The sequence below is a fragment of the Bombina bombina genome, chromosome 7 (genome assembly GCF_027579735.1).
Source record: "Bombina bombina isolate aBomBom1 chromosome 7, aBomBom1.pri, whole genome shotgun sequence".
NCBI lineage: Eukaryota > Metazoa > Chordata > Amphibia > Anura > Bombinatoridae > Bombina > Bombina bombina.
Window position 1 is genome coordinate 107027744 of NC_069505.1, and position 24755 is coordinate 107052498.

General features: G+C 41.1%; 1 protein-coding gene across 2 annotated transcripts in view; it reads left to right on the top strand.

The window, feature by feature from the left end:
- TSPAN18 (tetraspanin 18) overlaps nt 1-24755 on the top strand; it is a 318752-nt gene that overhangs the window by 152976 nt on the left and 141021 nt on the right. The window contains exon 2 of one of the 2 annotated variants that reach the window (XM_053720236.1): nt 23692-23779. The exons of the other annotated variant lie outside the window; for it this stretch is intronic. The gene's annotated coding sequence lies outside the window, so the exon portion shown is untranslated. The remainder of the gene's footprint in view (nt 1-23691; nt 23780-24755) is intronic. 2 annotated transcript variants of the gene reach the window in all.

A 24755-nucleotide genomic window follows, 5' to 3' on the forward strand; every position in this document is an offset into this window, starting at 1 on the left:
GAAGAAAAGATGCAAACAAAACTAATCTAATTGTCTGCTCATTATAAATGTGTTGCTTCGTCCTCCAGACACAGCATGCAGATGATGGAATTCACTTTGCCAGCCGCCCACTTAGTAACGTACTGTCTGGGCTGAACAAGCTAAAATCTTTTTTTTTTCCTTGCCATGTAACAGAGACGTGGGATTATATTGTCATTATATTAGGATGTAGGCAAGGGAGTGCTTTTGCCTAGGCTAACATGGCCTGTGACTAGGGGCAGCAAGGTTTAGAGGCATTACCATTTGAGGGATAGTTATGACATGATGTTTTCCCACTCCTATGTTCTCCATGAAATGAAAATGACAAATTCTGTGCAGGACCCCTTTATTTGTGCCTGGCTTCCAATTGCGCAAAATATATGAGGCAGGTTTGCTTGTTATTGTTGGGGATGGAAGGGGAGCAGCAGATTTCCCATTGCACAAAAGTTAAATACATCACTGGATATAGGGTGGCAAGAAAGGGTTGCCTTATTCTTACAATCACTACAGAAATCCTCATGGTGTCACATTTTCTCTGTTTATTCTGCACTCCTGGTCACTGCACAAATCCACATGGACCCTTACATCTGTCCTGTTTAGTCTACACTCATGGTCACTGCACAAAGCCTCATGGTCCCTTACATCTGTCCTGTTTATTCTACACTCATGGTCACTGCACAAATCCTCATGGTCCCTTACATATGTCCTGTTTATTCTACACTCATGGTCACTGCACAAATCCTCATGGTCCCTTACATATGTCCTGTTTATTCTACACTTAGGTCACCGCACAAAGCCTCATGGTCCCTTACATCTATCTTGTTTATTCTACACAGATAAGTTATTGGGAACCTGGATGAGACCCCACTATATTCATCTAGAGGTCTAAAAAACAATAACAGTTCAAGATCCACCTTCACTCAAAAGGCCTTTACAAATATATGCAGTATTTCAGTCACTGTTAAGCGGAGTCGAAACTTCAAATAAAGCTTATCACAACTAGGCTGTTATCAGTGACGTGCAGTGACGTCAGAGGCTGGTGAGGCAGTGGCTAGGATACGCCTTCATTCTTTAGATATCCTTTGTTGAAGAAATAGCAATGCACATGGGTGAGCCAATCACATGTGGTATCTATGTGCAGCCACCAATCAGCAGCTACTGAGCATATTTAGATATGATTTTCAACAAAGGATATCAAAAGAATGAAAAAAAAAATAGATATTAGATGTAAATTGGAAAGTTATTTAAATTTGCATATGGGAATGATATGGGTTTCATGTCCCTTTAAATGGTGTCTTGGAAAACTGGTCAACTTAGTAAACATCTGATTTTAGTCTAAAAGGATTGTAACAGAAACTCTTGCCAGATAACACAAGGCTTGCTCTGATTATGAGATCTAGAAATCCATGCCCATTAAAATATGTTTAAAACATACTTTTTACTTTAATGCTGCAAATTATGCTTATAGATTCTTTCATTATGCAGTAAATAAAAAAATGTCTTGATCCAGTGGCGGCTGGTGAAATCTAAAGATGGTGGGGCGCTTGGCCTCACCCCTTTAAATAAAGCCACACCATCAGGTGGCACTATCAATTCATTAATTAAATAAAAGGTAGACAGAAACACAGAGAAGCATTCGGGGGAGAGGGAGAGACAGACGGGGGAGAGAGACACAGAGGGTTAGAGAGAAAGAGAGAGAGACACAATCACACACAGAGGGGTTAGAGAGAGAGAGAGAAAGAGAGAGAGACACAATCACACACAGAGGGTTAGAGAGAGAGAGAAAGAGAGAGACACAATCACACACAGAGGGTTAGAGAGAGAAAGAGAGAGAGACACACAATCACACACAGAGGGTTAGAGAGAGAGAAATAAAGAGAGAGAGAGACAATCACACACAGAGGGTTAGAGAGAGAGAAAGAGAGAGAGACACAATGATTCAATCACATACAGAGGGTTAGAGAGAGACACAATCACACACAGAGGGTTAGAGAGAAAGAAAGAGACACAATCACACTCAGAGGGTTAGAGAGAGAGAGAGAGAAAGAGAGACACAATCACACACAGAGGGTTAGAGAGAGAAAGAGAGAGACACAATCGCACACAGAGGGTTAGAGAGAGCGCGAGAGACACAATCACACACAGAGGGTTAGAGAGAGAGCTAGAGACACAATCACACACAGAGGGTTAGAGAGAGAGCGAGAGACACAATCACACACAGAGGGTTAGAGAGAGAGAGAGAAAGAGAGAGACACAATCACACACAGAGGGTTAGAGAGAGACACAATCACACACAGAGGGTTAGAGAGAGAGACACAATCACACACAGAGGGTTAGAGAGAGAGAGAAAGAAAGAGAGAGAGAGAGAGAGAGACACAATCACACACAGAGGGTTAGAGAGAAAGAGAGAGAGACACAATCACACACAGAGGGTTAGAGAGAGAGAAAGAGAGAGACACAATCACACACAGAGGGTTAGAGAGAGACACAATCACACACAGAGGGTTAGAGAGAGAGAAAGAGAGAGAGAGACACAATCACACACAGAGGGTTAGAGAGAGAAAGAAAGAGAGAGAGAGAGACACACACAATCACACACAGAGGGTTAGAGAGAAAGAGAGAGAGAGAGACACAATCACACACAGAGGGTTAGAGAGAGACACAATCACACACAGAGGGTTAGAGATAGAGAGAGAGAAAGAGAGAGAGAGACACAATCACACACAGAGGGTTAGAGAGAGACACAATCACACACAGAGGGTTAGAGATAGAGAGAGAGAGAGAGAGACACAATCACACACAGAGGGTTAGAGATAGAGATAGAGAGAGAGAGAGAGAGAGAGAAAGAGAGAGAGAGACAATCACACACAGAGGGTTAGAGAGAGACACAATCACACACAGAGGGTTAGAGAGAAAGAGAGAGAGAGACACAATCACACACAGAGGGTTAGAGAGAGACACAATCACACACAGAGGGTTAGAGATAGAGAGAGAGAGAGAGAGAGACAATCACACACAGAGGGTTAGAGAGAGACACAATCACACACAGAGGGTTAGAGAGACACATAAGGGATGAGAGAGTCTGAGGGGGAGGAAGAGAGACAGAGAGAGAAAGAGACCATGGGGGAGAACAACACATAAGGAGAGAGATGGATAGAGAGAGACACACACACACACACACACACATATACAAGGGGGGGGAGGGACCACTGCATTTTTAAGTAATAAAACAGCAAAGCTACAGAGACTAAGTGAGACTATAACTAAATGAGACCATACATTAGTGTGCAGTACAGAGGCAAGCTGCTAAGTTAGTGGGTGTAAAGTTTGAGTAAACAAAATACAAAAACGATCCTTTGCTGTAAAAGAGTAAGAAAAACACTAAACCACATTCATTGAATTATCATTTTCACTAACAGAATCCTTTTCAGTAAAATCTTACTTTAATAAGATGGGGCTGAAACAGTGCTCTCTGTGCCTCTCTCTCTTCCTGCTCTGTAAGGATTCAGGAAGTGACAGTGGCACATTCCACTGCACTTAGAGGGGAAGAACAGAACTCTCTTTTTCACTTTAGCAAAGCTAGCAGGTTCACAGGACAGCAACAAAATAAATGAAAGTTGTTTTTTTCCGTTTTTGTTTTATTTTATATGATTTAACATCCAGCCCCAACCCTAAGTTCCATTTACTAATGCCTCTCACTGGATTGGTTCAGCCCAAATAGGACTGCCTCAAATAAGCAGTTAATGGGCCGTGCAATGATCTTAACCACTTTCATCCAGTAGATGGCGCAGCATGTTGTGTAATGGTGGGCAGACCTGCTTGTGCCTCTTCATTGCACAACATATAGCTGTGAAAAAAAAAATGCTGGGGAAAAAAATATATATATATATTTTTTAAAGTCAATAAAAAAAAATATATATTTTTGCCCATATGAGAGGTGAAGCACTGCCTCACCTGCCTCTAGTGACTGCACATCACTGGCTGTTATACAGTTACCGTTGTGAGACCCAACCGTCTGTGCGATTCCTCGCCGAACGCTATGCGTTATCCGTTAGGCTTCTCACCTCAGTACACACGGGCCAGTATAGACATCAGCCAATCCACTCTCTCCATACCAGTGACGGATCTGTGACGTATGCAAGGATCAATCCTGTAGTGACGACTGCCAGCCCAAGAGCCAGTGTTTAAACAACAAGCTGTTATGAAGTGTCAAATTCAAACTGTCACTCTGGTGGAAAAGTATGATCCAAAAATGTGATTGGCTATGACTACGGCGTAAGCCGAAACGCGCAAGCCAGGTGATGCTGCACTCTCCTAATGTTTGGCTTCCTTCCAATGTTTTTAAAGTATATCAATAAAATTGTTTGGATTTTATTTGAACTGTCAAACTTTGTTTTTTGGATTGTTTATTCTACATTCATGGTCACTGCACAAATCCTCATGGTCCCTTACACATGTCCTGTTTATTCTACACTCATGGTCACTGCACAAAGCTTTGTGATCCCTTACATCTGCCCTGTTTATTCTACACTTATGATCACTGCATAAATCCTCATGGTCCCATATATATGTCCTGTTTATTCTACACTTATGGTCACCGCACAAAGCGTCATGGTCCCTTACATCTGTCCTGTTTATTCTACACTCAGGGTCACTGCACAAATCCTCATGGTCCCTTACATATGTCCTGTTTATTCTACACTCATTGTCACTGCACCAATCCTCATGGTTTCTTGCATCTGCCCTGTTTATTCTCATAAATGTGGGCACTCACATCTTGCTGTCCATTCTACACTTATGACTACTTTACAAATCTTCATGGTCACTCACATATGCTTGTCTGTTATATGCTAATTACCACTGAACAAATCATCATATTCACTCACAGATGCCTCTCTGTTATACACACATTACCCCTTCACAAATCATCATAGTCACTCACATTTTCATGTCTGTTTTATGCTCTTGATCACTGCACAAATCCTCATGGTCACTTATATCTGCTTGACTGTTCTACACTCATTACCACTACACAAATCATCATAGTCATTAACACAGGTATAGGCACAGACAAAGGCTGTGGCGGACATTTTCCAAAGTACAGACCTTAGTGAAGGACACCAAGGTACATTTGAAATTGAAAAAAATATTTTATAGTGCTTGGTGTTATTATCCTGATGCAGATACCACTGCTCCTATAACCAGCCCTCCACTGAATATACCCATGTGCCAGTGTCACTACTGTGTCATTATATAGTGCTAGGTGTTATTATACTGATGCAGATACCACTAATTCTATACCCAACCCTCCTCTAGCTATACCCATGTGCCAGTGTCACTACTGTGTCTTTGTATAGTGCTGGGTGTTATTATACTGATACAGATACCACTGATCCTATAACCAGCCCTCCACTGAATATACCCATGAGCCAGTGTCACTACTGTGTCATTATATAGTGCTAGGTGTTATTATACTGATGCAGATACCACTAATTCTATACCCAACCCTCCTCTAGCTATACCCATGTGCCAGTGTCACTACTGTGTCATTATATAGTGCTAGGTGTTATTATACTGATGCAGATACCACTGATCCTATAACCAGTCCTCCTTTGGCTATACCCATGAGCCAGTGTCACTACTGTGTCATTATATAGGGCTGGGTGTTATTATACTGATGCAGATACCACTGATTCTATAACCAGCCCTCCTCTGGCTAAACCCATGTGCCAGTGTCACTGCTGTGTCATTATATAGTGCTGGGTGTTATTATACTGATGCAGATACCACTGATCCTATAACTAGCCCTCCTCTGGCTATACCCATGTGCCAGTGTCACTGCTGTGTCATATAGCGCTGGGTATTGTTATACTGATGCAGATACCACTGACCCTGTAACCAGCCCTTGTCTGGCTATACCCATGTGCCAGTGTCACTACTGTGTCTTTGTATAGAGCTGGGTGTTATTATACAGATGCAGATACACATCCAGTATTTCACTTAGGCTTTATTCCATAACTTATCAACCAATATCGCTAGCAGTCTCTTGACAAGTCGCTAACTTTATTCACACTACATATTTTTTTATTCCTATTATTTAATCAGAAAGAAAAGATATACTAAGGTTGTGGCTGACACTGCAAAGGCTAGTCACGGACACCTTGCCTATCCATGCGTTAACATCTGCCTGCTTGTTCTACACTCATTACCACTGCACAAATCATTATAATAACTCACATCTGCCTGTCTGATGTACACTCATGGTCACTGCACAAATCCTCGTGGTCATTCTACACTCACGGCTAGTGCACCGATCATCATTGTCAATCACATATGCCTGTCTGTTCCACATTCGTGGCCACTCACAGCTAAAGCACAAATACTCATCATTGCTAGCACGTGATTACCTAGGTATGCTTATAAGGTTATAACTGGTTATAAAAACCTCATGTGATTGACCTCACCAGCTGAAAAGAGTAATGAAATCTGAATGCAGGGTGGGCTACTAAAACCCTGTAATGGAGTAACTGGTGTTTGGTACTAAGTGCTGTGGACACAAAACTCTTTTTATATACTGAGTATATCAGCAGTTAAGCACAATATTACAAAAATTGTCTTTATGTATAGTGTCAAATGTGGTTTCACGCCTAGTTGTGATAATATTACATTGTGTGATTTAATGAGAGCCATGGAACAGCTTGATATCAGCAGGGTTCATTTTTTTAATACATTTCTATTTATTTGTTTTAATATGACCTGTAAATAACAGTAATTTTAGGTATGAAATTGCTTTTTTTTTTGGAAGCTATAAATGCCTTTTATGGAATTGTTAAGGAGAATGCTGCTTGAAATTTGAGGTTTAACAAAATCTCTTATACATAATTGGCTTAAAGGGACATTGTACACTAGATTTTTCATGGCATAAATGTTTTGTAGATGAACCATTTATATAGTCCAGCTGGGGGTGTTTTTGTAACAATGTATAGTTGTGCTTATTTTTAAATAACATTGTGCTGATTTTCAGACTCCTAACCAAGCCCCAAAGTTTTAGATGTATACTGATGTATACAGACTTCAGATTGCTGCTGTTTGTAAAATGGGTCTTTTCATATGCAGGGGAGGGGGAGGTTCTGCTCTAAGCCTCTTTTAGTGGGTGTCCCTGCTTAACCTCATCAACAGAGCTAAACTGGGAGCTTCTAAGTAAGTTTTTAAAAGGTTTTATGCTGGATTTTTATGTCAGTATCTTTGCATATTATTCTTTATAGTAGTGTCTATTACATGCAGTTAAAAAAAGGATTTAAAGTTAAAATAATTTTAAAATGATGAATAATAATAATTTCTATTAAGTATAAGCCACTGCTTAGTGCTTTTTTGTTACAATGAAACAGACTATTTAACATCCCTTTAAAGGAACATTAAATGCATTAGAATTGCATAATCAACAATGCTAAAAAAAGTAATGCATGCAGGTAATTTTAAATGAGGGTAACACTATATTGAATGTATAGTGATAGTGTGCGCCACTGTGAAAACAATTAAAACTGAGATATAAACATAAATAACAAAATAATAGTGCTCATACACATAAATAAAATAAAACAAATAAGTGCGAATATGCCGGTTCAAAAAAAAGTCCAAAAACAATTTCAATAAAACCTTGAGCGAGATCACAGACGCTAATACAGTCTCTGGTATGGTGGTGAATTAACACGCTGGGCTGCTGGTCTTGGGACTGAGTGATCGATCAGTGCATCTATGGAGCCGTGGACTCTCCTCCGTAGTACACAAGAGATCTTCAATATCGGCACCAGGCATAATGTGCAATTTCCCCTCTGTGTCTGGAGCGAGCGGCACAATCTGCAATTGGGAGACAGCTTGTATGTTTAAAAACTCCCCCAAATAGGCATAGGGAGGCAATTGTATAAAAGCCGTGACAAAGTGTAAACTTAAAACAAAGTTTGTTTTATTTTAAACGAGCTTAAAACGCGTTTCTCGGCTGCAAGCTCCTGGCCGTTTCCTCAACTTTGTTTTAAGTTTACACTTTGTCACGACTTTTATACAATTGCCTCCCTATGCCTATTTGGGGGAGTTTTTAAACATACAAGCTGTCTCCCAATTGCGGATTGTGCCGCTCGCTCCAGACACAGAGGGGAAATTGCACATTATACCTGATGCCGATATTGAAGATCTCTTGTGTACTACGGAGGAGAGTCCACGGCTGCATCTCTGACATCTTGGAGGATCCGCAATTCAGCGTACTGACTGCTGTTGAATGTCAGCCTGCACATTCGCACTTCTTTATATAAGAGTGCCAGTACTTTTGTGAGTATATTTCCATCCGTTTGTCCTAGTGTAATACCATATTCTGAAGTTTGTCTACACTATGAGGCGCTGTCTTTCTTTGTCCACTCCAATTTTAAATGAGAAGTAGATTATTTTTTTTGGCCCCCTGTATCATGTGACAGCCATCAGCAAATCACAGGCTCAGATACGTATATACTGTGAACTCTTGCACATGCTCAGTAGGAGTGCCTCAGAAAGAGAGCATATAAAAAGACTTTGCACAATTTGATAATGGAAGTAAATCGAAAAGTTGTTTAAAATTGTAAGCTCTATCTTCTGAATCATGACTTTATTTTTTTTACTGGTTCTGCTAGGTTAATGTTACATAATACTTCACATAGTGCATAATTATGTAACATTAATAACCTGTCCCTTTAAGTACAGAATTGACTTTTGGCATCTCTAGGGGGCAAGCACACGTAACACTTCCAGGTTATTAGGTAAAGGGACAAGTACATAATAAAAAGACAATGCAATAACACTCTGAATGTCAAATAAGCATTAGATTTTTTTCTGACAAATGTATTTTTCTCCTATTTTCTGGCCCCCTTGTATCATGTGACAGACATCAGCCAATCATAGACTAGTATACGTATAACCTGTGAGCTTGTGCACATGCTCAGTAGGATCTTGTTCCTCAGAAAGTGTGAATATAAAAAACTGCAAAACTTGATCATGGAAGTAAATTGGAAAGGGTCTTAAAACTGCTTCTCTATCTGAATCATAAAAGTTTATTTTGACTTGAGTGTCCCTTTAAAGGGGCATGGAACCTACATTTTTTTTTCTTTCATGATTCAGATAGAGCATGGGATTTTAAACAACTTTATAAAAAAAAATTTCAATTAAAATTATTGTTTCAATACTTCACCAGTTTTTTTTTTTTTCATTGTACCAATAATGTCTTTCTGTTGTTGTCGGACATAATGTTTTGTGTGTGTGTGTGTGGTTATTAGTAAACGAATACAAACGTTTTATTCAATACAAATGTGCATAAAAAGAATATTTTGTGCGAGTTGTTTGTAAGCGCTGACAGGACATCCTGCAGTGTCTGCACTCATCGCAGCAGGAAGCAGAGGACAAGCGGGTGGGATATACCATGCAAGGCACCGATTTTATCAGGAGTTAGCAAGCCTCACACTGCCTTATCGGACATGTTTATAGAAGAGAGCTGTGTAGGATTAAACTTGTCAGATACGTTATTGATATTCCCATATCAGTACCCAGCAGAAAGTTACATACCCACCCCAGGCTTGTCAGCGCTGTGTCAGACACAAGCAATACCAGAAGGTGACAAGTGGCCAGATCAGAAAGCATGCAGAGAAAGTAATATAAGTACACTTTCTTTAAAGAGACATGATGATGAAAAAAAATGCCCTTTTCCCCCAAAAAATGAGAGTAATAAAGTATCCCATTTTCCAAAAAAGGAGAGTAATTAAAAAGGCATTACAGGAATTTTCTAAGTTCCCTGTGCTTAATAAAACATTTTTCCGTGCCAATGAGCAGTAGATACAGAGGTAGGTTTTGTTACACTTTCAATTTAAACAGATTTTATTTAAAGGGACAGTTTACACCAGTATGTTTATTGTTTTAAAAGATAGATAATCCCTTTTATTACACATTCCCCAGTTTTGCTTCACCAACACATTGATAATAATATACTTTTCACCTCTGTGATTACCTTGTATTTAAATAAGAAAAGAGACACACTCAACTGAGACAGAACAAAAGCTAGAATAACTTCCATGCCTGTTCATTTTCAGTGCCACGCAGGGTCATTTCGGCCTTCTGTGGGCCCCGTCAGTGAGGTGCAGTTGCATCTCTCTAAGGGCATGTGTGTAAGGAGTCCACGTCTGGTTTCCCCCATTACTCTAAGGGAGCCCTAAGAGCAATTTACATATATATATATAAAAAGAGAGAGACACACTCAGCTAAGACAGAACAAAAGCTAGAATAACTTCAATGCCTGTTCATTTTCAGTGCCACTCAGGGTGCACACTCTTTTAGCACACTATGCCTTTTCACAGAGAAAAGATATCCTGTAGCATATCAGTCTGATCCTACCAATGACAGTCCAGCACCAAAATACCAGGCAATTCTTCTCTGAACAAGAAAAACAAGAACCACAGACAGTCGTTTCGGCCTTCTGTGGGCCTCATCAGTGAGGTGCAGTTGCATCTCTCTAAGGGCATGTCCACGTCTGGTTTCCCCTTTTACTCTTAGGGGGACCCAAGAGAAGGCCGAAACGACTGGGGTTGCCGTTTTCCTTGTTCAGAGGAGAATTGCCTGGTATTTCAGGGCTGCTGGACTGATCATCTTGGCGGGATCAGCCTGATATACTACAGGAAGGTTTTCCTCTGTGAAAAGCACAATTCGGTAGAAAGAAGCTACTTCCAGGTGGTAACCGGGCCATAGAACAAGCTATTGAACCTGCTGTTCGTTCCTGGCAGACTGCTTCTCATTCTGTTTTGCATATGTAAATATGACCCTGGGGATAGTCTCCCTATGGGTGATGGGTGAAACCAGACGTGGACTCCTTGCCCAATGTGCTTAGAGGAATATGGCTCCACCTCACTGACCAGACTCAGAGAAGGCTCAAACGATCGTCTGGGGTTGCCGTTTTCCTTGTTCAGAGGAGAATTGCCTGGTATTTCGGGGCTGGACTGACCATGTTGGTGGGCTTAGACTGATATACTACAGGAAAGTTTTCCTCTGTGAAAAGCACAATTAGGTAGAAAGAAGCTACTTCCAGGTGATAACCGGGCCATAGAACAAGCTATTGAGCTGCTGTTCGTTCCTGGCAGACTGCTTCTCTTTCTGTTTTGCATACTTTGTATCTAAGCCTCTTGATCACATGACTTTTTTTTATTTATTATCTATTGACTTCCATTTTAGCTTATTGATGCTTTGTTGTGCTGACTCTTAAATAATTCTCCAGGCATGAGCACAATGTTATCTATATGGCCCACATGAACAGGCAGTCTCTTGCTGTGAAAAGCTAATAAAAAAAACATGTGATCAGAGGCTGTCTTTAGTGGCTTAGAAACAGGCAGACGGTTAAATGTTATAAAATATATTAATATACTGTATCAATGTTGGTTGTGCAAAGCTAGGGAATGGGTAGTTTTTAAAACAATAACAATTTTGGTGATGACTGTCCCTTTAAATGGCCATTATAGTGCAAAAATGTCATGCTATTTTTTTTTAAAGTATGTCATTTGTGTAGTTGCAACCCCGCAAAGTGGTTAAACACACAGTTAAAGTATTATTTGGGAGCTGAAAACAATTGCTTGTCTTGAGCAGATGCAGCCTCTAAGCTATAATCAGCAGTAGCCGCACAGCTGGGTCATGTGACTACGGCTGCTGATTGGCTTATCAACTGTATCGGCTTGGACCAGCAGTGTTCTAGAGGTTAAACACATAGTACTACAGCAGTTAGTGCTAAAATTACATGCTTTAATTAGTTTTTGCACAATAATGACCCTTTAACCGTTTTTCACAAAAACTTAATGTAACTGCTGACCTTCATATACATGCCTTCACTTCTTTGCTCTTTAAAGTTGTTGTTTTTTTAAATTACTTTTATTGTATTTAATATAATTCCAAATATCGCCGGTCTAATGGGGATAGTAGTAGGTCACTGTATCAGGGCAGTAGTAGGTGACTGTATCAGGGCAGTAGTAGGTGACTGTATCAGGGCAGTAGTAGGTCACTGTATCAGGGCAGTAGTAGGTCACTGTATCAGGGCAGTAGCAGGTGACTGTATCAGGGCAGTAGTAAGTGACTGTATAAGGGCAGTAGTAGGTGACTGTATTCTGGGCAGTAGCAGGTTACTGTATCAGGGCAGTAGTAGGTTACTGTATTCAGGGCAGTAGCAGGTTACTGTATCAGGGCAGTAGCAGGTTACTGTATCAGGGCAGTAGCAGGTTACTGTATCAGGGCAGTAGCAGGTTACTGTATCAGGGCAGTAGTAGGTTACTGTATCAGGGCAGTAGTAGGTGACTGTATCAGGGCAGTAGTAGGTGACTGTATCAGGGCAGTATTAGGTTACTGTATCAGGGCAGTATTAGGTGACTGTATCAGGGCAGTAGTAGGTGACTGTATCAGGGCAGTAGTAGGTGACTGTATCAGGGCAGTAGCAGGTGACTGTATTCAGGGCAGTAGTAGGTTACTGTATCAGGGCAGTAGTAGGTTACTGTATCAGGGCAGTAGTAAGTGACTGTATCAGGGCAGTAGTAGGTGACTATCAGGGCAGTAGTAGGTGACTGTATTCAGGGCAGTAGCAGGTTACTGTATCAGGGCAGTAGCAGGTGACTGTATCAGGGCAGTAGTAGGTGACTGTATCAGGGCAGTAGTAGGTGACTGTATCAGGGCAGTAGTAGGTGACTATCAAGACAGTAGTAGGTGACTGTATCAGGACAGTAGTAGGTGACTGTATTCAGGGCAGTAGCAGGTTACTGTATCAGGGCAGTAGTAGGTTACTGTATTATGGCAGTAGCAGGTTACTGTATTAGGGCAGTAGCAGGTTACTGTAACAGGGCAGTAGTAGGTGACTGTATCAGGGCAGTAGTAGGTGACTATCAGGACAGTAGTAGGTGACTGTATCAGGACAGTAGTAGATGACTGTATTCAGGGCAGTAGCGGGTTACTGTATCAGGGCAGTAGTAGGTTACTGTATCAGGGCAGTAGTAGGTGACTGTATCAGGGCAGTAGTAGGTGACTGTATCAGGGCAGTAGTAGGTGACTTTATTCAGGGCAGTAGAAGGTTACTGTATCATTGCAGGAGTAGGTTACTGTATCAGGGCAGTAGCAGGTGACTGTATTCAGGGCAGTAGTAGGTTTCTGTATCAGGGCAGTAGTAGGTGACTGTGTAAGGGCAGCAGTAGGTTACTGTATCAGGGTAGTAGTAGTAGGTTACTGTATCAGGGCAGTAGTAGGTGACTGTATCAGGGCAGTAGTAGGTTATTCTGTCAGGGTAGTAGTAAGTTACTGTATAAAGGCAGTAGTAGGTGACTGTATCAGGGCAGTAGTAGGTTTCTGTATCAGGGCAGTAGTAGGTGACTGTATCAGGGCAGTATTAGGTGACTGTATCAGGGCAGTATTAGGTGACTGTATCAGGGCAGTATTAGGTGACTGTATCAGGGCAGTAGTAGGTGACTGTATCAGGGCAGTAGTAGGTGACTGTATCAGGGCAGTAGTAGGTTACTGTGTCAGGGCAGCAGTAGGTTACTGTATCAGGGTAGTAGTAGTAGGTTACTGTATCAGGGTAGTAGTAGTAGGTGACTGTATCAGTGCAGTAGTAGATTACTGTATCAGGGTAGTAGTAAGTTACTGTATAAAGGCAGTAGTAGGTGACTGTACCAGGGCAGTAGTAGGTGACTGTATCAGGGCAGTAGTAGGTGACTGTATCAGGGCAATAGAAGGTTACTGTATCAGGGCAATAGAAGGTTACTGTATCAGGGCAGCAGTAGTTTACTGTATCAGGGTAGTAGTAGGTGACTGTATCAGGGCAGTAGTAGGTGACTGTATCAGGGCAGTAGAAGGTTACTGTATCAGGGCAGTAGTAGGTTTCTGTATCAGGGCAGTAGTAGGTGACTGTATTCAGGGCAGTACCAGGTGACTGTATTCAGGGCAGTACCAGGTGACTGTATTCAGGGCAGTAGCAGGTGACTGTATCAGGGCAGTAGTAGGTAACTGTATCAGGGCAGTAGTAGGTAACTGTATCAGGGCAGTAGTAGGTTACTGTGTCAGGGCAGTAGTAGGTTATTGTGTCAGGGCAGTAGTAGGTTACTGTATCAGGGTAGTAGTAGTAGGTGACTGCATCAGGGCAGTAGTAGGTTATTGTGTCAGGGCAGTAATAGGTTACTGTATCAGGGTAGTAGTAGTAGGTGACTGTATCAGGGCAGTAGTAGGTGACTGTATTATGGCAGTAGTAGGTAACTGTATTATGGCAGTGCATTCGTAGTAACACCAGCACCAATATCTTGAGTTCCAATATTTTTATTAGAGGTTACATAAAAAGCAACGTTTCGTGGTGAACCCACTTAATCATGCTACTTGTATCACATTGTTTCAAACAATTTATATCTTTCTTTGGCGCCAACTGGCTTCAATTTTGGCAATTTTACACCCTCTAGTGGTTACCAATAGTAATGTGTATACAAAAATGTTAAAAACAAATGTATATGACTAAACAGATTATATATGGCAATTATAAATGTACAAGTACTTTAACATTACTGTGCATACTTATATTATCACAAATATTTAACATACTTATATTGATTTTTCAATTTTAATATCTTATTATAATTTAATCTCAAATATTGTAAACACATAGGTAAAGTATCTTTGTTGTTTTTGACTTATCATATAAAGAAAATTTCTATACCAAGAAATCTTTTCATATAGCGAACTCTTGTCATATAGTGAATTTTAATTCTGCATATAGTTATAATTTGAATGGTAATAATGTTAAAGTTATAATTTCATGGTTTAAGGGAATTTCTTTAAGAGAAACAATTAAGATCAAAATCCCTGTTCAACCCCCTGGGAATAAGAGTATCCAATTGATATATCCATCTCATCTCTTGTTGTTGGAGGATTTTTTCTCTATTAGTCCCATTGCGCTGAACAGGGATGTGTTGTATGATCTGCCAGCGTAGCTGGCTTACACTATGTCCTTTTTCTAAAAAATGTTTGGAAAGGGGTGCCTCCAAATTCTTTTTCCTTATGTTTGACCTATGCTGACTCAATCTATCCTTTACTTTCTGTGTGGTCTCTCCTAAGTAATACATAGAACATGGGCATTTTATGAGATAGACTACGTAACTAGTGTCACAAGTGTAAAATCCCCTGATGTTGTAACGTCTGCCATTATGTGGATGATAGAAGTTTGGACCTTTTATAACTGAATTACAACTAACACATCCTAGGCAGGGGTAACAGCCATTCCTCTTTGCTTGCATGTATGTTTGTGTATCTTTTCTCTCTGATCCCACATCACTTCTTACAAGGTGGTCCCGGATATTCTTTACCCTCCTATATGCCATTAAGGGGTAATCCCTAAACTGTTCAATACTAGGGTTACAATCCTTAAGTATATGCCAATGCTTTTTTATGGCTTTTGCTACAGCTTGGCTATGTGGGCTATGTTGAGACACAAATACTAGTATTTGTGTCTCAACATAGCCCACATAGCCAAGCTGTAGCAAAAGCCATAAAAAAGCATTGGCATATACTTAAGGATTGTAACCCTAGTATTGAACAGTTTAGGGATTACCCCTTAATGGCATATAGGAGGGTAAAGAATATCCGGGATCACCTTGTAAGAAGTGATGTGGGATCAGAGAGAAAAGATACACAAACATACATGCAAGCAAAGAGGAATGGCTGTTACCCCTGCCTAGGATGTGTTAGTTGTAATTCAGTTATAAAAGGTCCAAACTTCTATCATCCACATAATGGCAGACGTTACAACATCAGGGGATTTTACACTTGTGACACTAGTTACGTAGTCTATCTCATAAAATGCCCATGTTCTATGTATTACTTAGGAGAGACCACACAGAAAGTAAAGGATAGATTGAGTCAGCATAGGTCAAACATAAGGAAAAAGAATTTGGAGGCACCCCTTTCCAAACATTTTTTAGAAAAAGGACATAGTGTAAGCCAGCTACGCTGGCAGATCATACAACACATCCCTGTTCAGCGCAATGGGACTAATAGAGAAAAAATCCTCCAACAACAAGAGATGAGATGGATATATCAATTGGATACTCTTATTCCCAGGGGGTTGAACAGGGATTTTGATCTTAATTGTTTCTCTTAAAGAAATTCCCTTAAACCATGAAATTATAACTTTAACATTATTACCATTCAAATTATAACTATATGCAGAATTAAAATTCACTATATGACAAGAGTTCGCTATATGAAAAGATTTCTTGGTATAGAAATTTTCTTTATATGATAAGTCAAAAACAACAAAGATACTTTACCTATGTGTTTACAATATTTGAGATTAAATTATAATAAGATATTAAAATTGAAAAATCAATATAAGTATGTTAAATATTTGTGATAATATAAGTATGCACAGTAATGTTAAAGTACTTGTACATTTATAATTGCCATATATAATCTGTTTAGTCATATACATTTGTTTTTAACATTTTTGTATACACATTACTATTGGTAACCACTAGAGGGTGTAAAATTGCCAAAATTGAAGCCAGTTGGCGCCAAAGAAAGATATAAATTGTTTGAAACAATGTGATACAAGTAGCATGATTAAGTGGGTTCACCACGAAACGTTGCTTTTTATGTAACCTCTAATAAAAATATTGGAACTCAAGATATTGGTGCTGGTGTTACTACGAATGCATTATCACAGAGGAGATTGCAGCTACCTCCCACACCGTGCACCACCTTTACACTAAGTGCTGTATTCATCAACCATTGCAAGTTGTATTATGGCAGTAGTAGGTGACTGTATAAAGGCATGTAGTAGGTTACTGTATAAAGGCAGTAGTAGGTTACTGTATCAGGGCAGTAGTAGGTTACTGTATCAGGGCAGTAGTAGGTGACTGTATCAGGGCAGTAGTAGGTGACTGTATCAGTGCAGTAGTAGAGTACTGTATCAGGGCAGTAGTAGGTTACTGTATCAGGGCAGTAGTAGGTTACTGTATCAGGGCAATAGAAGGTTACTGTATCAGGGCAATAGAAGGTTACTGTATCAGGGCAATAGAAGGTTACTGTATCAGGGCAGCAGTAGTTTACTGTATCAGGGTAGTAGTAGGTGACTGTATCAGGGTAGTAGTAAGTTACTGTATAAAGGCAGTAGTAGGTGACTGTATCAGGGCAGTAGTAGGTGACTGTATCAGGGCAGTAGAAGGTTACTGTATCAGGGCAGTAGTAGGTTTCTGTATCAGGACAGTAGTAGGTGACTGTATCAGGGCAGTAGCAGGTGACTGTATCAGGGCAGTAGTAGGTTTCTGTATCAGGGCAGTAGTAGGTTTCTGTATCAGGGCAGTAGTAGGTGACTGTATCAGGGTAGTAGTAGTAGGTGACTGTATCAGGGCAGTAATAGGTGACTATCAGTGCAGTAGTAGGTGACTGTATCAGTGCAGTAGTAGGTGACTGTATCAGTGCAGTAGTAGGTGACTGTATCAGGGCAGTAGTAGGTTACTGTATCAGGGCAGTAGTAGGTTACTGTATCAGGGCAATAGAAGGTTACTGTATCAGGGCAGCAGTAGTTTACTGTATCAGGGTAGTAGTAGGTGACTGTATCAGGGTAGTAGTAAGTTACTGTATAAAGGCAGTAGTAGGTGACTGTATCAGGGCAGTAGTAGGTGACTGTATCAGGGCAGTAGTAGGTGACTGTATCAGGGCAGTAGTAGGTGACTGTATCAGGGCAATAGAAGGTTACTGTATCAGGGCAATAGAAGGTTACTGTATCAGGGCAGCAGTAGTTTACTGTATCAGGGTAGTAGTAGGTGACTGTATCAGGGCAGTAGTAGGTGACTGTATCAGGGCAGTAGAAGGTTACTGTATCAGGGCAGTAGTAGGTTTCTGTATCAGGACAGTAGTAGGTGACTGTATTCAGGGCAGTACCAGGTGACTGTATTCAGGGCAGTTCCAGGTGACTGTATTCAGGGCAGTAGCAGGTGACTGTATTCAGGGCAGTAGCAGGTGACTGTATTCAGGGCAGTAGCAGGTGACTGTATGCAGGGCAGTAGCAGGTGACTGTATGCAGGGCAGTAGCAGGTGACTGTATCAGGGCAGTAGTAGGTGACTGTATCAGGGCAGTAGAAGGTTAGTGTATCAGGGTAGTAGTAGGTTTCTGTATCAGGACAGTAGTAGGTGACTGTATTCAGGGCAGTAGCAGGTGACTGTATTCAGGGCAGTAGCAGGTGACTGTATGCAGGGCAGTACCAGGTGACTGTATGCAGGGCAGTAGCAGGTGACTGTATTCAGGGCAGTAGCAGGTGACTGTATCAGGGCAGTAGTAGGTAACTGTATCAGGGCAGTAGTAGGATACTGTGTCAGGGCAGTAGTAGGTTATTGTGTCAGGGCAGTAGTAGGTTACTGTATCAGGGTAGTAGTAGTAGGTGACTGTATCAGGGCAGTAGTAGGTTATTGTGTCAGGGCAGTAGTAGGTTACTGTATCAGGGTAGTAGTAGTAGGTGACTGTATCAGGGCAGTAGTAGGTGACTGTATTATGGCAGTAGTAGGTAACTGTATTATGGCAGTAGTAGGTGACTGTATAAAGGCATGTAGTAGGTTACTGTATAAAGGCAGTAGTAGGTTACTGTATCAGGGCAGTAGTAGGTGACTGTATCAGGGCAGTAGTAGGTGACTGTATCAGTGCAGTAGTAGATTACTGTATCAGGGCAGTAGTAGGTTACTGTATCAGGGTAGTAGTAGTAGGTGACTGTATCAGGGCAGTAGTAGGTGACTGTATCAGTGCAGTAGTAGGTGAATGTATCAGTGCAGTAGTAGGTGACTGTATCAGTGCAGTAGTAGGTGACTGTATCAGTGCAGTAGTAGGTGACTGTATCAGTGCAGTAGTAGGTGACTGTATCAGTGCAGTAGTAGGTGACTGTATCAGTGCAGTAGTAGGTGACTGTATCAGTGCAGTAGTAGGTTACTGTATCAGGGCAGTAGTAGGTTACTGTATCAGGGCAGTAGTAGGTTACTGTATCAGGGCAATAGAAGGTTACTGTATCAGGGCAATAGAAGGTTACTGTATCAGGGCAATAGAAGGTTACTGTATCAGGGCAGCAGTAGTTTACTGTATCAGGGTAGTAGTAGGTGACTGTATCAGGGTAGTAGTAAGTTACTGTATAAAGGCAGTAGTAGGTGACTGTATCAGGGCAGTAGTAGGTGACTGTATCAGGGCAGTAGAAGGTTACTGTATCAGGGCAGTAGTAGGTTTCTGTATCAGGACAGTAGTAGGTGACTGTATCAGGGCAGTAGCAGGTGACTGTATCAGGGCAGTAGTAGGTTTCTGTATCAGGGCAGTAGTAGGTTTCTGTATCAGGGCAGTAGTAGGTGACTGTATCAGGGTAGTAGTAGTAGGTGACTGTATCAGGGCAGTAGTAGGTGACTGTATCAGTGCAGTAGTAGGTGACTGTATCAGTGCAGTAGTAGGTGACTGAATCAGTGCAGTAGTAGGTTACTGTATCAGGGCAGTAGTAGGTTAATGTATCAGGGCAATAGAAGGTTACTGTATCAGGGCAATAGAAGGTTACTGTATCAGGGCAGCAGTAGTTTACTGTATCAGGGTAGTAGTAGGTGACTGTATCAGGGTAGTAGTAAGTTACTGTATAAAGGCAGTAGTAGGTGACTGTATCAGGGCAGTAGTAGGTGACTGTATCACGGCAGTAGCAGGTGACTGTATCAGGGCAGTAGTAGGTTTCTGTATCAGGGCAGTAGTAGGTTTCTGTATCAGGGCAGTAGTAGGTGACTGTATCAGGGTAGTAGTAGTAGGTGACTGTATCAGGGCAGTAGTAGGTGACTGTATCAGTGCAGTAGTAGGTGACTGTATCAGTGCAGTAGTAGGTGACTGTATCAGGGCAGTAGTAGGTTACTGTATCAGGTCAGTAGTAGGTTACTGTATCAGGGCAGTAGTAGGTGACTGTATCAGTGCAGTAGTAGGTTTCTGTATCAGGGCAGTAGTAGGTTTCTGTATCAGGGCAGTAGTAGGTGACTGTATCAGGGTAGTAGTAGTAGGTGACTGTATCAGGGCAGTAGTAGGTGACTATTATGGCAGTAGTAGGTGACTGTATCAGTGCAGTAGTAGGTGACTGTATCAGGGCAGTAGTAGGTTACTGTATAAAGGCAGTAGTAGGTTACTGTATCAGGGCAGTAGTAGGTGACTGTATCAGGGCAGTAGTAAGTTACTGTATAAAGGCAGTAGAAAGTTACTGTATCAACGGCAGTAGTAGGTTTCTGTATCAGGGCAGTAGTAGGTGACTGTATCAGGGCAGTAGCAGGTGACTGTATTCAGGGCAGTAGCAGGTGACGGTATCAGGGCAGTAGCAGGTGACTGTATCAGGGCAGTAGTAGGTTACTGTGTCAGGGCAGTAGTAGGTGACTGTATCAGGGCAGTAGTAGGTGACTGTATCAGGGCAGTAGTAGGTGACTATCAGGGCAGTAGTAGGTTACTGTGTCAGGGCAGTAGTAGGTTACTGTGTCAGGGCAGTAGTAGGTTATTGTGTCAGGGCAGTAGTAGGTTACTGTATCAGGGTAGTAGTAGTAGGTGACTGTATCAGGGCAGTAGTAGGTGACTGTATTATGGCAGTAGTAGGTAACTGTATAAAGGCAGTAGTAGGTGACTGTATCAGGGCAGTAGTAGGTGACTGTATCAGGGCAGTAGTAGGTTACTGTATAAAGGCAGTAGTAGGTTACTGTATAAAGGCAGTAGTAGGTGACTGTATTATGGCAGTAGTAGGTTACTGTATAAAGGCAATAGTAGGTTACTGTATCAGGGCAGTAGTAGGTGACTGTATAAAGGCAGTAGTAGGTTACTGTATAAAGGCAGTAGTAGGTTACTGTATAAAGGCAGTAGTAGGTTACTGTATAAAGGCAGTAGTAGGTTACTGTATAAAGGCAGTAGTAGGTGACTGTATCAGGGCAGTAGTAGGTTACTGTATAAAGGCAGTAGTAGGTTACTGTATAAAGGCAGTAGTAGGTTACTGTATCAGGGCAGTAGTAGGTTACTGTATCAGGGCAGTAGTAGGTTACTGTATCAGGGCAGTAGTAGGTGACTGTATCAGTGCAGTAGTAGGTGACTGTATCAGTGCAGTAGTAGGTGACTGTATCAGGGCAGTAGTAGGTGACTGTATCCGGGCAGTAGCAGGTGACTGTGTTCAGGGCAGTAGCAGGTGACCATATCAGGGCAGTAGTAGGTTTCTGTACCAGGGCAGTAGTAGGTGACTGTATCAGGGCAGTAGTATGTTACTGTGTCAGGGCAGTAGTAGGTTACTGTATCAGGGTAGTAGTAGTAGGTGACTGTATCAGGGCAGTAGTAGGTGACTATTATGGCAGTAGTAGGTGACTGTATCAGTGCAGTAGTAGGTTACTGTATCAGGTCAGTAGTAGGTGACCGTGACTGTATCAGGGCAGTAGTAGGTGACTGTATCAGGGCAGTAGTAGGTTACTGCATCAGGGCAGTAGTAGGTTACTGTATAAAGGCAGTAGTAGATTACTGTATCAGGGCAGTAGTAGGTGACTGTATCAGTGCAGTAGTAGATTACTGTATCAGGGTAGTAGTAAGTTACTGTATAAAGGCATTAGTAGGTGACTGTATCAGGGCAGTAGTAAGTTACTGTATAAAGGCAGTAGAAGGTTACTGTATCAGGGCAGTAGTAGGTTTCTATATCAGGGCAGTAGTAGGTGACTGTATCAGGGCAGTAGCAGATGACTATATTCAGGGCAGTAGCAGGTGACTGTATCAGGGCAGTAGTAGGTGACTGTATCAGGGCAGTAGTAGGTGACTGTATCAGGGCAGTAGTAGGTTACTGTGTCAGGGCAGTAGTAGGTGACTGTATCAGGGCAGTAGTAGGTGACTGTATCAGGGCAGTAGTTGGTTACTGTGTCAGGGCAGTAGTAGGTTATTGTGTCAGGGCATTAGTAGGTTACTGTATCAGGGTAGTAGTAGTAGGTGACTGTATCAGGGCAGTAGTAGGTGACTGTATCAGGGCAGTAGTTGGTTACTGTGTCAGGGCAGTAGTAGGTTATTGTGTCAGGGCATTAGTAGGTTACTGTATCAGGGTAGTAGTAGTAGGTGACTGTATCAGGGCAGTAGTAGGTGACTGTATTATGGCAGTAGTAGGTTACTGTATCAGGGCAGTAGTAGGTGACTGTATCAGGGCAGTAGTAGGTTACTGTATAAAGGCAGTAGTAGGTTACTGTATCAGGGCAGTAGTAGGTTACTGTATAAAGGCAATAGTAGGTTACTGTATAAAGGCAGTAGTAGGTGTATCAGGGCAGTAGTAGGTGACTGTATCAGGGAAGTAGTAGGTTACTGTATCAGGGCAGTAGTAGGTTACTGTATAAAGGCAGTAGTAGGTTACTGCATCAGGGCAGTAGTAGGTTACTGTATAAAGGCAGTAGTAGGTGACTGTATCAGGGCAGTAGTAGGTTACTGTAACAGGGCAGTAGTAGGTTACTGTAACAGGGCAGTAGTAGTTTACTGTATAAAGGCAGTAGTAGGTTACTGTATCAGGGCAGTAGTAGGTTACTGTATCAGGGCAGTAGTAGGTGACTGTATCAGGGCAGTAGTAGGTGACTGTATCAGGGCAGTAGTAGGTTACTGTATAAAAGCAGTAGTAGGTTACTGTATCAGGGCAGTAGTAGGTTACTGTATAAAGGCAGTAGTAGGTTACTGTATCAAGGCAGTAGTAGGTTACTGTATCAAGGCAGTAGTAGGTTACTGTATCAAGGCAGTAGTAGGTTACTGTATCAAGGCAGTATTACACTGTTCTCTAAACTCTCCAAGGTCACACATGCCAAGGGATTGGTTTCATACCAAGGATTTTACAAATGATGAGAGGTCATCCCTTGAAATTAGAGCAAACAATGTCTCCCATTCAACAAATAAGCTTATTCACAGTGAGGCACAGCCTATGTGCCATGCTGGGCGAAGATGTCTCTATAATCTCCTTCTCTTCTTTTTTTTTTTACTCTAAACTGAAAAATTCAGTGAGCTAATATTTCTTTTTTTTATATTATTACATTGTTTTATGTTAAATTATTCAATTCATTTGTTTTGGGTAGCTAAAGTAACATTTATAAGTAACAGAAAATGTTATAATACTGCAAAATAATTATTGTGACCTAATTGAGCTACTTCATTGTGCAATTGATTTTGTTGTTGTGGAGAGCACTGTATACATATATAGTATAAATACATCTCGTTCATATTACTTTCATGGTATTATTAATGCCTAACACATTGCAGCAATCTGTAGCATATTATATGCTATTATTATACATTATCTGGTCTTTCTTCCAGTAATATAAATATGGTATTTTCCTGCATTCTGTCTGCAGTTCCATAATTAAGTCAGTGCTCTGTTACTATTTGTACTTACAGAGGTTTTTATTTAACTGGAAGCCGTGTCTGTACTGTGACTCATGCCCCAGGGTGAGAGGTTATGTGTAATGTATGGATTTTGTTCTCTCTACATATCTTCATCTGAGCCTGAGAAAGTCATGTCTGGCTAATGTGAATTGTCAATACAATTACATGTTGTTGTTAGGTGCTAGCTGTGCTCAGTAGGAGAGCACCTCTCATTTACTATCTATGTTTTTCTGTGACTTCAGGGAGGTCTCTGCAAACAGAAACTTGTGAAACTGATTGATGAACGTTTACCAGAACCTGAAACCTTGTTCCTAGCTGTCATCCTTTGAGGTAAGAGACCAGTAGTGCTCCTGTATAATAGCATCTCTAGCTGATTACATTTCCTTACACATATAAGGAATAGCTATGATATCACCAGGAGAAATCGCTACCCAGCTGGCTGCTACACGTTGTAATTTCAACAGTTGAAGAACCAGTAAATATAGTTGAATTGCATGCTAAAAAGACAATAAATAGCTCTTAGGGGCCGAATTATGAAACTCCAAACTCTTCTTTCCGGCGAGCCTTCAGGCTTGCTGGAAACAGACGTTATGAAGCAGACAGAAATTAACCCGATCGAATACAATCGGGTTGATTGACACCCCCTGCTAGTGAATCTGCAGGGGGCGGTATTGCACAAGCAGTTCTGGTGAACTGCTTTTGCAATGATAAATGCTGTATGCTTGTGGCATTTATCGATGTGCAGCGGACATGTTACGCTACATCGTATCATGTCCGCTCGCACTTTGAGGAATATGCCCCTATGTCTGAACTTCAAATGAGTAGTAGTTTTTTTTTCTGACAAATTTCAAAGTTATGTCTATTTCTACTCCTCCTGTACCATGTGGCAGCCATCAGCCAATCACAAATGAATATACATACTGTATATTCTGTGAATTCTTGCACATGCTCAGTAGGAGCTGGTGACTCAAAAAGTGTAAATAACAAAAGACTGTGCACATTTTGTTAATGGAAGTAACTTGGAAAGTTGTTTATAATTACTGTTCTATCTGAATCATGACGGTTTAATTTTGACTTGATTGTCCCTTTAAAAGGACGTTAAACACCTCTTACTGTTCAATAAAAAAATTGTGCTTCTCCACACTATGTAATGAATTAATTTTATTGTAAAAAAAATCTGCAGTCATTGTCACAGCAAAACAAAGCAAAAGCTCAGAAAGCATTTTTTTTATATATTTTTTGTCATGTGTTTACCTAATCTGAGCTTTAAAGAACAAAAAACAACCCACAGATATTCAGTAATTTT